Source organism: Rousettus aegyptiacus, unplaced genomic scaffold (genome assembly GCF_014176215.1).
Source record: "Rousettus aegyptiacus isolate mRouAeg1 unplaced genomic scaffold, mRouAeg1.p scaffold_m13_p_15, whole genome shotgun sequence".
Lineage (NCBI taxonomy): Eukaryota > Metazoa > Chordata > Mammalia > Chiroptera > Pteropodidae > Rousettus > Rousettus aegyptiacus.
The window spans coordinates 1,678,695-1,693,586 of NW_023416290.1; the positions used below are offsets into that span (position 1 = coordinate 1,678,695).

The 14,892-nt window shown below is 49.5% G+C and overlaps 1 protein-coding gene across 7 annotated transcripts in view; it reads right to left on the reverse strand.

The window, feature by feature from the left end:
- The window catches only part of RALYL (RALY RNA binding protein like), a 226,942-nt gene that overhangs the window by 119,283 nt on the left and 92,767 nt on the right, over window positions 1-14,892 (reverse strand). The window contains exon 1 of one of the 7 annotated variants that reach the window (XM_036233266.1): window positions 833-1,388. The exons of the other annotated variants lie outside the window; for them this stretch is intronic. The gene's annotated coding sequence lies outside the window, so the exon portion shown is untranslated. Of the gene's footprint in view, window positions 1-832; window positions 1,389-14,892 lie in introns of those variants that run through there. 7 annotated transcript variants of the gene reach the window in all.

Sequence of the window (14,892 nt, forward strand, 5' to 3'; positions counted from 1 at the left end):
TCCGTGGAAGTTTCCGTAAGGACGGACGGCCCTGTATCTGCCCCAGCCACCAGGGAAGTCAATAACCCAGGTCACTCTGAGGCCTTGCAACGTGGCTAGTGTGGCCGAAGTACTGAATTTTTAATTTTACTTAATTAAAATGAAGGCATCATTTCGCGGGGTTGTTCTACCCCCCAAATGCTAACAGGCTCCTGGTCCTTCAAAAATACGGGATAAATATAAATCTGAAATAAGGTAGCTATTGATGTACATTTTTGGTCCCCAGAACTCATGAGAAATATGATCATGTTAGATATATTTCAGAAGAATAACAAACAGAAATATCAAGTAGCTGCCATGTGAGAACGAATTTACAAGTAGGGTTTTTCATTCCGGAAATCTCAGACTGAGATGATGAATGCTCTGTAAAATCGAAAAGAATGTGTCTAGAATCAATACAGCCTTTTTCTCTGTGTTCGAGGGAGATTTCTACCCCTGAATCTAAAAGGGACACAGAAATTATAAATTACAGGCAACGTTAAAACGTGCCCCAGAGGAAACAGTTTTGGAGCAGACGAAATTAACGGGGACCCTTCTGGTGTCAGTGGGTCTGAGTTTCCGATCTAAATTTTAGATTCGCCGAGACGCTCATGCTGGATAAAGAATGCACAACCAAAGCAGTAATGACAATGAGAAACACATAGTCAGGAAAGCTGAACAGCAACGGTAATACAGACCACAGTCGAGAATCTGACGCAGTATTAAAGGGATAAAAATGAGTAAGAGAGAAAACAGGCAGCATCTGCCGAGGGACAGCTGGTACTCAGATCAACACTATGACACAAGGCTGAACCTGGTGAACGCGGTTACGACGTACAGCACTGTGGTTTCTGAGGGAGAGCAAGAGCACATCCAGATACGAGTTCCTGAAGCGGACGATCTTCGGATTAATCATTAAAGGATGCCGTAAGGGTCTAGCGGGCATCCATCACTCCTCAGCACTTGCGAGAAGACAGCTGTTGTCCTAACATGGTGAACTCATCTACACGTGCTTGAATAATGATTTTCCTTAAGCAGGTTGGTGTAAACATAGATTTACAATCAGAAAAAAGGGAGAAAGTGTCCCAAGGCACGTAAGGCGGCCAGGAACCCTGTGGTGGCCCGGGGTCCCTCACGGACAGGGTGGCCACTGACCGCAGACGTTGTCTGTCGTTTACACAAGGAGAGAGGGTGTCGGGCGACAGTGTCCTGAGGCCACCAGCTGACCAGCTCCCGCTGGAGTCTCCCCGAGACCCCACGAGGCACAGGCGACCGTGGACTCGCCTCTGCTGCCAGCCACACGGGGGTGAAGGGTGTGGCGTGGCTCCCGCTGGTGACGTTTAGCCAGGCGGCTGTGGGGACTCAGGGCAGCGGCCTCGTTGTGGTCACGTCTGAGGCCGCGGTGCGTGAGGCCGGCAACGCCGAGACGGGAGTGGGCTGTCCTCCAGCCTTTGCCGACGGCGGCCGGGCTGCGGCCTCCGCACCCCGCACCGAGGGAGGCGCCTGTCTCTGCTCGACTCTGGCCGCTTCACGCCCCACCGTGGGAGGGCAAGGCCGCCACCCTGCGGGGGAAACCCACCCTCTCCTCGCCCGCAGGCTGGCGCCCTCCTGTCCTCTTCCTTCAAGCTGTCGATCAGGACGTCCCTGCAGGAGCTCAGCTCGGACCACGAAGTGATTTCATGGAGGCGACCGAGCTTGTCATTGTCACGCGGGAGCAAAAGGTCTTAAATCCCGCAGCCGACCCCCCAAGACGCCGGGACGCTCCTGAATGTAAACACGCGCCCGGCAAAGTGGCGCGTTTCCTTCACACGCTGGCGCGCTCGGGGCTGCATGAAGTAGCAATAAACATGATATAGTGAAAATGTCTATTGTGTGTCTGGATCAGATAAAATTCCTGTTTACCAATTCCTCAAACTCGGCCGCTACGAATGCAGATTTGGCGTCAGAAGCGATAGCATCTCCCAGGCCGTGCGTTGCAAACCGCGAGTTCAGAACATAATTTTTCTCTGGTGGAACGAACCCTAACTCTGCTGACACAACAGGCCACGATGATATCCAGAACTTTCTGACTCTCCCCTGCCCTTGGCTGGATAAGGCGGGATCTCTGCAAAACACTCGAAAGTCCCAGGGAAGGTAGAAATGGGACATTATGCACGTCCCTCTCTGGATAAGCGCTACGGGATTGCTGTTGATGACCTGCGTTTCCACGAACGACGTTTCCTTGTTTCTGAACAGTACGTTTGGCGAAGGCTCAGGCCTGCGACGCTCTCGCCGCGGGAAGCGCCGGAAGGAGGCGCGGCCGACCGCAGCGGGGTTCCTGCGCCGGCCGGACGTCTGGGTCTGCGGCCTCCCCGCGAGGTTTAATGTGCTCGCGTCCCCGACGTGACCTGTCGGTCTTGGGCAGGAAACGCGCCTTTGTTTGCTTTCCTTTTTAAATGTTCTATTTTTTTTTCTTTTTAACGCTGTCGCTAGAGTCGCACAGACAAGGAGCCCCGTGCCGGCCCCGTCTCTGTCCGGACGAGGGCCCGCGCGGTCACTCAACTCCTCGGCGCCCTGTTTCCGGTCTGTGACTGAGGGAGACAAAAGGCAGCTGCCCACACGTGACCATCAAGGGGCTGAATGAGACGCAGTAAAGCCCTGAGCGGGATTTGGCGTGTACGGATTCGCTCCGAAATGTCAGCCTGGGAGTCACGCAGGACGCACGGGCGGGTCAGAAGCTCACGCCCTCGGCTGTTTTTCTTCGGTGAAAGCTCCGTTGGTCTGCTCTTGGGGGGCCCCGGCGGATCCGAGGTCCCCTCCCTTCCCTCTGCCTGCTTCTGCTGCCGTCTCCCGGCTGGGTTTGGACAGCGACTCCCGGGGGGATGCGCGGCTCGGGCCCTCCCCACGGCGCCGCTGCAGGCCCTCTGCGGACAGAACACCGCTCCCGGTAACAGGCGTCCGAGGTCGCCGTGGGCGGGGCAGCACGGCGCCCTCAGCAGGATCCCGGCGGTCAGCACGCCGGAGAGGCCGTACCTAACTAGGGACACGTCACAGCCGTGGCTGGCGCTCGCCTTGCGCCCGCCGGCCAGCGGGACCCGCAGGCCTCTGCTGCTACAGCCTCTGACGCCGGGCGCCCCGCGCCTGGGGCTCTGCAACGCGTCTTCTTGGGAGAGGCGTGTGCCCGAGGCCTCTGCCCATCTCAGACAGCGACCGAGGTGGATCGATGTCGTGAGCCCTTCCAGCTCTCACCGGTCACAGATTCCGAATGAAACGCACACGTCCGCACCCGCGTCGGCTTCCCGGACGGGCCCGGCACAGCCCGACTGTTTTCATTTTGCAATCCTGAAACGATTTTGGAAGACAAAGCGCGATGGAAAATCCATAGCTTTTGATGACTACGTGATGAATTCTTGTCGAGAGTCAGAATTCCTGGCAGAAGCCGTCAGAGATCCCGCCGAAGGAGAAAATCTTTCCGATATGCTAACGTTCGTAAAAGGCTCTGTCATAGCTCATGGGCCAAAACAGATTTTTTTCCTGTCGTGTCAAACGAAAAGTTAATATGTGTAAATATTATTAATATATATTATGACTATTAATGATAGTAATAAAATTTCAATAATATTATTAAAATTATATATGTATATTTACACATATACACATACATATGTATACCATCTACACACAAAAAATAGTGATCACTGTCCTTAATGGAATGACCACCCATCTAAGTAAAATAGGAGAATCTATGTAAAGTAACAGATGTAAACTTAATAGGTTAAAGTAAATAACCTGGCGGGGGCGATCATATCTCTAGAAAGAGCAGAAGCCCAATTCTGAGAATCAGAGATATGTAAGCAGTACCTTTCACTACCGTTCTTAATGGTATAATTTTAAACCTTTTCACAATTTTTGCAAATGGCGTTGAAAGGAATATATGCTCAGTGCTGAACTAAGGAGAGTCGGTTCTCTGTTTGGATGGATCTCATTATTTTTAAATGGTGTATGAAAACACTTTTCTCTACGAAGCGTCTTAGTATCCATGATGCACAATGGATTCGAACAGGAAAGAGGAAAAAATCGGATGGGGAGTGTTTTTCTCCATTTATAATAAAAGAGCTGCATTTTACTAAAGTATTCTTAGCAATGATAGCTCTCACTATGTACCTATTATTTAGTTGATAGCTGTGTAGTTTATTGGGTAAGATAAAATCGAATATCGCTTAGGGTCATAAACACAAACAGTAACGACCTCAACATCGCAAAGATTGATACAGAAAAACGTAGGTACCACAACTGCCTAAGCAGGTTTTATAGGCTTAAGCGTTCAGGAGCCGAAGTGATTTTTAAAAGCGCTCATGGCTTCCTACCCGCTGCGTATCCAGCAGGCGCTGATTGTAGTGTTGTCTGATTATCTCTAAGTTTCCCCAAAACGCTTGACACACCATGGCCGTGTTCAGGGGATGCGCGGGCCAGAACGCGGAGCTTCCCCAGCGGCTGCCCCTGTCCAGCCTGCGGAGTCCCCTCTATCTGTGGCGGGGTCTACGTTGGCGCCCACAACCCACACACAGCATGAAGGCTGCTGAGCCCCATGGCCGAGGGCACCCGGGGGCTGTTCCCAGACTGAGTTGAAACCGATGACTACCGTTAAATTTTAAAAACCCTGGAGACCCAACAAAGCGTCACAGTTAAAAGATCTTGGCGCATTAATATCCTCATGAGCCCTCAGTGGTGGCGAATTCCTAGGCATGTCCTTGTTTGTGCGTCCGGAGGCCCGGGAGGGGCCGCACACCAGTGGCTCCTCCCTTCAGAGGTGTTCACGTGAACTGTGCATCGATAGGAAGGGCCGTGCATATTTTATGTTACGTGACATCACTTATTTATATCTGCCCTAGCGATTAGCAAGAAAGTTAATTATAGAACATATGCATAACTAAAAGTAACTAAACCGTCGGCACCGTCTCTAGATGTAACGAGTCGTTACATTTCCTGACGTCCAGTCTCGAAGAAGGACGTCCAAGATCTGGCCTTGGCGCAGGTGTCGGAGCCTGTGGGGGAGGGACTTCGGTGACACACGACAGCGACGCCCCTCTCGGTGACACACGACAGCCACGCCCCTCTCGGTGGCACGCGGCGGCCACGCCCCTCTCGGTGGCACGCGGCGACCACGCCCCTCTCCACACCCACCCTTAAGCACGGTCCTCTGCCTGGCGGGTTACGTCCTAAGGCGTTCAAGTCGGGACTGAAAGACGATCGGAAACTACTCCTCGTTCCTTGTAGTCATCACGTGCATTTCAAACACTTTAAAAAGCGGCGTTTCAGCAACCTTGGGGTGACGTATGTTCCGCTTTGTTGCTGAGACAGAGGAGAGGTCAGCTAGAGCGGCGTGTGAGTCAGAAGTCACAACCGACGAGGAGAGAAATGAGCGAGGGAAACAACCCACCGCCAAGAAAACCTCTCAAAAAACCACAGAAAAACCTGTTTCACAGCTGAAAATTAAGAAGAGGCACATCAAGAAAGAACAGCCAAGGAGAAACACGAAAGCAAACAAACGAACGGAAAACCAAGAGCGAGACCCAGGGTTTAGCCCGGCTTCATTCTGTCGCTTCTCTGCCGGGGGATTAACAGCTGCCTCTCGCTGGGCTCCGGCACGTGCCGAATTCTGTTCTAGACGGTTCACACGTCATCCCTGGGAGCATCCTCCGTGACAGACCCGCGAAATGACGCGCTCGGAGGCTCGCTCGCCCAGGGCGACGCCACTGTGGACAGCGAGTCTGCGTTCGGACGCCGCCTGCCTCCTGACATCCGCCACCCCGCGACGCCTCACGCCCGCGTCCGGACCCCAGCGCTGGGGGGAGCCCCTCAGACGCGCTTAACCGCGGCGGTCGGGCACGTCTCGCCCTAAGAAGGCCCCCCCTCCCCCCAGACAAGGTGCGTGCGGGACGCGAGGCCCGCCGAGCAAAGCCTCGGTTCCCGATCCGCTAATGTGGACCACGGTGTCGTCGTGACCTGACGATCACGGGGCGGAGCGTAAACTCCAGCCGCTGGCTCGTGGTTGCTCACCGAGCGTCCACCGTCGGCGGCGACGGCTCGCCGCTGTGAGGGCCGGGCGAGGCCTTCTCCGTGCCGGGCACCGGCCTGCCATTAGCCGCAAAGCCCCTCGGCCTCGCCTCCCACGCCACAGAGCAGCACGGGAACCCTGTGTGCTTAATGAGACCTGACAGCCCACCCCTGACGGCAAATTAATGTGCTCTGTCTCAGGTAGACCTTTGAACTCCCTCTGGATTGCAAGATCCTCGCCAGATGCCGCGGCCCGCGCGCCCGACTGGCGCCTAGTCAGCCCGCCCCGCCGGCTCCCCGGGCGTCTGAGGATCGCTTTGCTGTGCAGCCGCGCGCTTGGGGAACCCATACGACCTTCTAGTATCTGAGAATTAAATACCTGATTAGAATAAAATGGGTCCTGCGTGGACCAAGGATACCTGTGCCTCCCGAACTGGGCATGACTCTGAATTCAATCCCGTGCACCTGCAGTCGGTAAGAAGAAATCGAAACGGCGTCTCACATGCAAATAATTCTATTTCTAGGTTGGAAGGGTGATTAAGCTTTGGGAACAGTATCCTGGTAATTCTAGATTTTTTTTTTTTTTTTTTTTAAGAAAAGAATCTGGGGCAGGAGAAGCAGAAACAGTGGAAGACAAACCCTATCATACATCATTTTTTGTCAATGGAGCAAACACACACCTAGTTCTAGAGTGTGTTTTAGACACTTCTGTCAAATACAGTGGTTTCTAGATAAATACCAGCTAAATGACAGCTTTTTTCTGGTTACATAAGTACATACAATTTTTTAAATTGAGCTCTGCCCTGCGACAGATTTCAGATGATACCTTTGGAGGGGAGCGAAATAGCTAATATTAAGAAAACCGAAAGAGCAAATTGAGGCTGAAAGGATTCAATTTAAAAATGAATCATTCGCTGCGGGTGGGAATGTAAATTGGCCACCATGGAAAACGGTACGGAGAGTCCTCAAAAAATTAAGACTAGAACTACCACACGGCCCGGCATTCCCTCTTCTGGGTATTTACCCCACCCCCAAATTTGAAAACATTTATCCATAAAGATACATAGCAATATATATTAGGCAAGACGTATAATAATTTAAAGGAAAACATGAATATGTCTGAGTTCGGACAAATAAAAATCCCTTTCTGAAGAAAGATAAGTAAAATGAAGAAATACTGTGTTCGCTGGGCAAAGAAAACCTTCGACTTGACAAGAGCAAAAAATTAACCCAGTTTAAAAAAATGCACGAAGGGCGTCAGCAGGCAGTTTCCCTGAACATCGTTCCTGTTCTTCTATCGCCGACCGGCCCAACGACACCTCTGTCGCGGTGCTGGTATTTGAGGTGTTTACTGTGCGCCCAGCTACCGTGGCAACCACACTCGTCTCCCTCCAGCTTTTATGAGAACAACGGCACAGTGATCCCGACTTTACAGGTCGGGTCGGTGCAGATGAAGGAAGTCGAGTGACTTCCTCAAAGACATACAACTGACAGGAAAGGAAGTTCCATCTGGGGCAAGGCCCCCCGATTCTGGATTTCACGCCGACAGTCGCCTGTTCCTGCCTCTGGATCGCTAACGTAATTAAAGAGAAAATCGGGTTTTTCCAAGTTCTATCTCTGTCATTAATTATTTTACAAAGTTTCCAATTCAAACTATTGTTTTTCTAAAACAGTAATAAACTATTTTGTGAAGTATTAGGTATTAGATTTCTTTTTTTTTTTTAGGCGTGGAAATATATTTAGGTATGCTAGATTAAATCGGGATTTTTCTCGTGAAAAGAACATTAAGTATTTAGTTTTTCTAAATCTTATTAGAATTAAAAAATGACTTTGAGATTTAAATAAAAAATATATTAGGTCACAGGAGACTAATTTCCAGTTACTATTTATTTTATCCAAAAATGTGGTTTAAATTATTCAGCGGGCAAATAAATGAATCCACATTTATAAGCTATCCATTCTATGTGTGACTTTTAAGTAGTTTCGTTAAGATACAAGTAAAATTTTACTGGATGAAAATATCATTTTAGTTTTGTTTTCTTTTTATCATTTATTGGGGTGACATTGGTTAATAAAATCGTGTAGGTTTCATGTGTACAAGTCTATGATGAGTCACCTGCATATTGCATTACGCGCTCACCACCCAAAGTCAGGTCTCCCCGGACGCTTCCCTCTGGCGACCCCCACGGCACTGTCTGCAGATAACTTTTTGTTTGTCTTGTTCATGCGTCGATGTTAGTTTTGTGCCTCATTTTAATGGAATCCTGTGGTTCTCAGCTTTTTCTGTCTGACTTACTTCGCTTGGCACGATAATCTCGAGACCCGTCCATGTCGCTGCAGATGGCGGGATTTCGCCTCTTCTTACGGCTGAGGGATGTCCCCCTGCAGGCGTGGGCCGTAACTTTGTTCCGTCATCCATCAAAGGACGCTTCGGCTGTCTTCATGCCAAAAACGCTGCGGCGAACATCGGGGCGCAAATAGCTTTATGCGTAAATGGTTTCAGATTTGGGGGGTAGATGCCCAGAAGCGGGCTTTCTGGATCGTATGGCAATTCTCTGCCTCATCGTTTGAGGCATGTCCACGCTGGTTTTCACGTGGCTGTGGCAATCAACATTCCTACCAGCGAGTATATAAGTTTGAATATTGGCTCAGAACTTCCTCCTGGCGACTTGCGATGCTTCGCAACAGCACTAACACTTGCTGCACACACACCCACACACCCGCACGCACACACACCCACACACCCGCACGCCCACGTGCAGCGCTCACAGTAACTATTCCGTATATAAACGGCATCACAAGTGATGACTCACATGTCACCTTCAAGGTTATTCACGAGTCTCAGAAGCACTCAAAGAAATGACCTAATCAAGTTTGACAGCCACAATTGAAGATTATTGTTTAATATCATCTTGTCATTCCAAAATAATTATAATATATGTGAGGGAGGTTGCCTATTCTCGACTCAGTTCTGTCAACAAAATTAATTTTTTGACAGAACTAATTATTTTGAGAATCAAAATTTGCTCAGCAGGGATAGAAACCATACTTTTACATGCAAACCCAGCTCCCAGGCCACGCGGCCAGAACCCCCAGCATCGCGTTTAATTTCCAATTAGTGAAGCCAGTCATTATTTTAATATGACTGCAGTGTTATAAAATGTCCTTTTCTACGAAAAGCAATTAATTTTCATTTAGTAATATTTTGGATGCCAAGCACTGAGAAGCGACTCCTCAGAATGCAGTTTTTTCCTACAAATATCTGTATTAACCCTCAAATCGGCATCGGATCGGAGACAAGGAGGGACAAAACAGATTTTAATTGCCATCATGAATAATACCACATTAATTTTGAATATTCCCGTTCATTCCAGGACATCAATTTAAAAAGAAGTTTTCTAGTTCCAGAGCTATAGGGTAAGATGTAAATAAGCAGCACCTAAAAATAGATTATTTAAATATATATATATGTATATGAATGAAATAAGCATGTGTAAATGTGTTTTTCATCAGGTTTGATTACATACTGATTGTAGATGATATAAGTTATTCAGCCTTGATTATCAGTAAAGTTTACCAGATGTCATGAGTAAAAGGCCAGAAAAAAGGTTGCAACACAAACACCCCCAGCTCTGAAGGACGCCGAAAAGCAACCACTTGCAACATTTTGGAAACGGGGTTTTGAAAAGTCGTCCAACTTTGGTGTTATGGACAGCTGTTCACGTGTTACATACGCGGTGATAGCCGTGTACTGCCTCGGATTATCCCGGATGTCGGAGAAAATAATTTATTTTAAAATAAACTTATGTATAAACTCTCGAACGGGACGACGGGTCGCCCCGCGAGAAATGCTAGAGGGCTTTATGATCCTCGGTCAAGCCCGAGGCGGCCGCTTCCTCCGGCACGAGCCCGGGAAGCCTCGCTTTCGCGTGGGGTGGCTCCGTCTGCCCGCGAGCCCTGCAGAGCCCCCCACGGCAGGAACGCGGCCCTCGCCGTCCCCGCCGCCTGCCTTCCACGCTGAAAACACCGCCGTTCACCTGCTCAGAAGTGGTGATGCAGGTGAATAAAATCCCAGTGAAAAAACTCCCCGATTGTGTTGTGATTATCAGTGTCTCTCATTGTTTCCTCTTTCTTCAGCCTGATTGAGGCGTAAGTGACAAATTGAAACTGTATACTTAAGGTGTGCGGCTTGCCATTTGGATAGATGTCTACATTGTGATACCCACTGGTACGCTAAACTCATGGGGGCAGAGAGCAGAATGGCGATCGCCAGAGGCCGGAGGGACGGGGGATGGGGAGAGGCTGGTCGAAAGACACACAGTTTCAGCTACGAAGACGAAGACGAGTGAGTTCCGAAGATCTGCTGCAGACTTGAAATTTGCTGAGGGCGCAGATGAGCATTCTCACGGATGGGGGTGGTAACTGTGCGAGGTGATGTGTATGCTAATCATCTGATTCAGTGATCCCTTTGTTTCTTTAAGATTTGCTAATAAACGTCAGGACGCGCTGACTTGATTTTGCTCCTATTTTCCCTAAACCAGTATTCTAATGATAATAAGGAAGGGCATTTAGTTTGAGGAAAAGATTTAAAAAATGTACGACAAGCTCCTCCCCACTACAGTGTAAGCTACTGAAGAGAGCTGGCTGCGTACACTCCACACCGGATTTCTTTCTACCTTTTACGCACAAAGCTCTTCACACTGTGATAAAGTTTTTCCAAATGAAGCATACACTGATAGGGTAGTGTAAGAGGAGAAAAACTCCAGCAAAAAACCATTTATCCCCCGAATCAACAGTAGCTCGCTAATCATGGATCGGTAAAAGGAAAAAGAAAAAAGCTATGACTATAATCATTACGGTATGTATTTTTTAGACTTGTCCGTCTGGAAGGACATAGTTTGTCCTGGTCGCTCAGTAACCAGAATGCTCGAACGTCCTCAGCGCTGTGCCCGTCCACCGCGTGTGTTCACAGCTTCGATTGCATGTAACGGTCTGTTGAAAAGTATGTCATCAGCCCTGTTCCCCCTAAAATAACATCCAGGCGCCCCCCTCCCCACTTTCAAAAGCTCACGTTATTCGACGTTGCTTTTGCGGAAGACTCTCAGTAGTCCTTATTTTCACTAACCGAAAGAAATCCAATAAGGATTTCTGTTTTTATGAAAAAAGCAAAGAAAAAGAATGACAACGGTGTTCAGAGTTTGTTTTGCAGCGAGCAAAAAAGCCTAAGAGAGCTCGTCAGGGTGTGATTTGGCATAAAACTGGACAGAATTGACCGTTTCGGTTGCGGTGAACCAAAGAAGGACGCTGCGTGTGTGCTGAATTTGAGGTCTAGGAACGCTCAAAAATCATTCCGCGTTGAATAAAGGCAAATGCTTCTTCAGTTCACGCCGTTGCGGCTTACGAAGGCGTTCACGGGAACACCACTTTGGGATAGGAGGGGGAAACTGCACTGGAGACAGGCCGTTGTGTTGGGTGTGAAGATGAACAGGGTTTGTCGAGCTCCGCAGAGGCTTCGACGATTAAACGTGAACAGGCCACAGTGCCAGTCTCTCTCGCGTCTCTCGCTAGAGGTCACGAGTGCTGATCACGGGCCTGTCTGACACCAGGAAGGTGTCTCACTATCAGACACTGAGTGCTTTACACAAGGTGCCGTGTTAACAGGCTCTGGAAGAGACCCATTAGTAGCTGCGACGAGGCTTTTTAGTCAAAGTAAGTAATTAATGGAATTACGAATAATGGATATTATTCCATTAAATCACAGAAAATGACACTGAATATGAAAAGAAAGACTCGATAGTGCTCCACAAAATAGCTAGAATTTTGAAGAGCTAATCATATAATGGCAAAAATATCCCAGGTCGATGACCCTCAGTCCACAAGACGCAAGAGAGCTTATTCATTTGGAGCGTGAAACTCTTCCCTGAATTTCTAATTTACAGATCTGGGTATTATATGATCCTAGCTTCCCTAGGACACAGGGAAACCACATGACTCTTCATGATCAGTGACACGACAAACTTACACTGGCCTGCAGCTAGGAATGGGATGACTTCTTTGCTGGTCGAAAATGAAACCAAACTTAAAAGTCGTTCACGTCATCTTCCAAAACTGTGTGCAGGACACAGAGAGAATGATTACGCGTTTATGAAATCCTCTCCTGACTTACGCAATCGCAAGAGCTTAGTATACTATGAAAGAGCAGAAAACTAACCCCCCTACTCGGACCCCGCCCTTTCGACCCTATACACAAGTACAAACCACATGGGAGAAGGTCGAGTCGTGGGTTGACTATGAGCCATCCGATAAGCCACAGTCTCCGGGAGCCACCGCGCTGTGAGAGGCACAAACCCACACTTCGCTCCCCGTTTTGTGGATCCGAGTGAGTGAGGTACAGTCGCCCAACCCCAAACTACACACGGTGACAGTACTAACTGGTTTGCTGACCGTGGACTGCGACTACTCTCGATGCTTCACATACAATAAACAAAAAACAAACGAACAAACGAACAAAAACCAACAAACGAAACGCCTCGTAGATGCGGAGAAAGAATCACCCATAGGTTGGTGCTTGCGGGAGGCGAGGATGTGAAGACACAAAGGGAATTAGTTCGGACAAAGTCGCTGGCCATTTGCGTGACGAGAGCTGGAAGACAGAATGTGGCTATTTACCGGCGCAACCGCTGAGATGCGAGCAGAAGGTTTTTTGTTTGTTTGTTTGTTTGTTTTTTAAATAAGGTGTCACTATAATTTAGCAGTATTAAGCATCACGTTTTGCTATTTCTGCACTGAACCATCATCATCATGTTTTAATTCTTTACACTAACTGGCGTGAATGTATATATAAAAAGTTCGACAAAAGAAATTGCGCTGTTCTGGTTTCTTTTCCGGTTACAAGAATTACTTGTTTCATTGTGTGATTGTTACTAAACATACTGTGTTGCATAGAGCCAGGGAGTCCTGAGAATGTATGGCCGTCAAATATTCCAGCCACACCACTGCCAGCCATACCGCGACACGAAGTGACGGGCCAGATTGCAGCTGGGGGGCCCTTCGAGCTGATGTCAGTATAGTGACTCTTACTCAGAAAAAAAAAGCATGCTTTTTCTGTTTTACAATTGGAGGACTGATATAATGTAACCTGCGTGATAAAATCATCGGCCTGGCTGCTTTACTGTAACGTGAAATAGCTTTTAGCGTGTACGCGTAGGAGCGTGGAGCCCGATTATCAGAAAGCACAATGCGACGTGGACAAGTGACAGGGGAGAGGGTGTGAGGCAGGCGCCATTCGGGACATGCCCGAAGGCGAACCACGCTCGTTTTCTGGAAGATTTTGCTTTTAAGACGAGAGACAATAATAAGCCGAAACGAGCCCGCGGTTTTTGGTCTGGGTCACTTTGAGACTAGCATCGCCATTGACCGAGGTGACGCCGGCTGTCAGGGAGGCGGGTCTGGAGGCCAGTGCAGGAATTCACACCTAGACGCATTGGGTGCGAGATGTCGACTCCACACCCGAGGGCCGACGTTGGGCAGTTTAACACAGGAGGCCGGCGTCTGGGAGAGATGTCTGGACTGGACTCGGGGGCGCGATGGTTTCCGGGATGTAGGGGCGCCCGGTGCCCATGGGACCAGCAAAGGTTACCGACGGACAGAGATGCGGAGCTCAGGATGGCCCACCAGGCTCCCTGCACCAGCACGTCAGGAGCCAGGGTGGTGGCCCAGCCAAGGTGCCCGGAGGGGGCGACCGGCGGGGTGGAGGGCAACCCCGCGGACGACAAGGTCTGGGAAGCGGCTCAAACGCGTCTCACCAAGAACAAGGCGGAGCCTGAGGAAACGCAGCGCGGGGTTTGGACCGGAGTCGGGGCTCAGCGGCGCGCCGCCCCGGGACGCACTCACACCGATCGGCCTCTGCAGTGCACAGATCACTGAGTAAGCTAGTTAAACCACGAGTCCCTGGCCTACTTGGAGCTCGCCGTGCCCCAAAATAGCCCTACGGGTCGCTCTGAATGAATGCGGATAATTAGGTCGGAACCGGCTTGGTGATTCTGTCCTTATTTCATGAATAAACACGTTTTGCCGTTGCGGAATAGAAGAAATACCACGGAGGTGTTTGAGTCAGCCTCACGGACTGGCCAGGGATTCTTTCCCTTTACAGGGCCCTGTCCATCCCCCGGGGCAGGGACACTGCCCTCCCTGGGCCCGCCCGCGGTCCCCACCGCCCGCCTCCGCCTTCGCCAGCGCCCCTCCCGGGCCCTGCGCCCTTGACGAGCAACTTCTCCCCGGAGCAGCACGTCCGGAATCATCAACTCCTCCCCTGGTTCTGCTGCGCCATGTGAAACACCTCTGCATGCTGCTGCAGGCGCCTTTACTAGCTTTTATTCTATTTAATTGTTCGTTCGTTTGTTTGTTTTTTACCTATAAAAACTCCAAGACCTAGATAAACTACACCTGTCCTTACTGCCTTTCTTGGCATCAGATCTCATCCCGGCACAGCAGGTGCTCAGTCGGTAAGAGGGAGTTTCTCGAATGACCCCTTTTTGCTCGGTTCCCGAGGCGCCATCTATTTCAAGACAACCTGCCGACGGACTCAATGAGAGTTTTTTTCTGGAAAGAGAAGCTGCATCGAACACGTGCCGACATGAAAATACAGAAATGGGAAAATAGAAAAACTGTCTACCTCTGCGAATTGATGGACTTTAGTAATGTCTGTCCAAAAGGAGGCCTAATAGTAAAACGGGAACAGAAAACACATGAAAGAAAAAAAATGAAAGGAGAGAGGAAAGGTTCCCAGACAACAACACAGCACATCCCACTTCGGAAAACGGCGCGGCATGGAGAGCG